Source organism: Nanorana parkeri, unplaced genomic scaffold, assembly GCF_000935625.1.
Source record: "Nanorana parkeri isolate BGI_ZX_2015 unplaced genomic scaffold, ASM93562v1 scaffold946, whole genome shotgun sequence".
NCBI lineage: Eukaryota > Metazoa > Chordata > Amphibia > Anura > Dicroglossidae > Nanorana > Nanorana parkeri.
In genome coordinates, this window is record NW_017307214.1 from 544,161 (window position 1) to 545,693 (window position 1,533).

At 63.2% G+C, this 1,533-nt stretch overlaps 1 protein-coding gene across 1 annotated transcript in view; it reads left to right on the forward strand.

The window, feature by feature from the left end:
- FAM65C (family with sequence similarity 65 member C) overlaps window positions 1-1,533 on the forward strand; it is a 113,536-nt gene that overhangs the window by 21,949 nt on the left and 90,054 nt on the right. The window lies entirely within an intron of this gene.

Sequence of the window (1,533 nt, forward strand, 5' to 3'; positions counted from 1 at the left end):
TGTGTAGTATGGCGGTGAATACATCAGTGCCATCATTGGCGCTGATGGCCCCTTTAAGGCTGAACTGAAATACTGGCATTCAAATGTATTCCTCCATAGACACAAAGGATATAAATCCACTGTGGACAGGGTGAGGGACAAGGTGAGGGACAAGTGATGAGACAGGGTGAGGGACAGGGTGCGGGACAGGGTGAGGGACAGGGTGAGGGACAGGGTGAGGGACAGGGTGAGGGACAGGGTGAGGGACAGGGTGCGGGACAAGTGAGGGACATGATGAGACAGGGTGCGGGACAGGTGATGAGACAGGGTGCGGGACAGGTGAGGGACAGGGTGAGGGACAGGGGGAGGGACAGGGGGAGGGACAGGGTGAGGGACAGGGTGCGGGACAGGGTGCGGGACAAGTGAGGGACAGGGGGAGGGACAGGGGGAGGGACAGGGTGAGGGACAGGGTGCGGGACAGGGTGCGGGACAAGTGAGGGACAGGGGGAGGGACAGGGGGAGGGACAGGGTGAGGGACAGGGTGCGGGACAGGGTGCGGGACAAGTGAGGGACAGGGGGAGGGACAGGGGGAGGGACAGGGTGAGGGACAGGGTGCGGGACAGGGTGCGGGACAAGTGAGGGACAGGGGGAGGGACAGGGGGAGGGACAGGGTGAGGGACAGGGTGCGGGACAGGGTGCGGGACAAGTGAGGGACAGGGGGAGGGACAGGGGGAGGGACAGGGTGAGGGACAGGGTGCGGGACAGGGTGCGGGACAAGTGAGGGACAGGGGGAGGGACAGGGGGAGGGACAGGGTGAGGGACAGGGTGCGGGACAGGGTGCGGGACAAGTGAGGGACAGGGGGAGGGACAGGGGGAGGGACAGGGTGAGGGACAGGGTGCGGGACAGGGTGCGGGACAAGTGAGGGACAGGGGGAGGGACAGGGGGAGGGACAGGGTGAGGGACAGGGTGCGGGACAGGGTGCGGGACAAGTGAGGGACAGGGGGAGGGACAGGGGGAGGGACAGGGTGAGGGACAGGGTGCGGGACAGGGTGCGGGACAAGTGAGGGACAGGGGGAGGGACAGGGGGAGGGACAGGGTGAGGGACAGGGTGCGGGACAGGGTGCGGGACAAGTGAGGGACAGGGGGAGGGACAGGGGGAGGGACAGGGTGAGGGACAGGGTGCGGGACAGGGTGAGGGACGAGGGGTAGGCAGAACAGACAGCTGCCTGGGGCACTTCAGTAGAAGGGGACACAAAATGGGCATAAGCTGTAACCTGTGCTGCTGAAGTATCTCGCATCTCATGGAGGGGGGGGCACTTTGGTCCTTTAATTGTGGGTGTTATAGAACCCTTTCCCAACTGTGGATGTCTGTAGTTGGAGAAGCTCTCCTGGAATGTGGAGGCTGAATTCCGGCACAGATGAATTATTGGACGTATACGAAGCTTCTCTGTGCATAGCGTGTCGCTGGATTACACGGGAGGAATGTCACGGATCTGTCACTGCATACAGATTGGGGTGGAGCAGGCTCTGCAGCCCCTCCTCCCTCCAGGAAT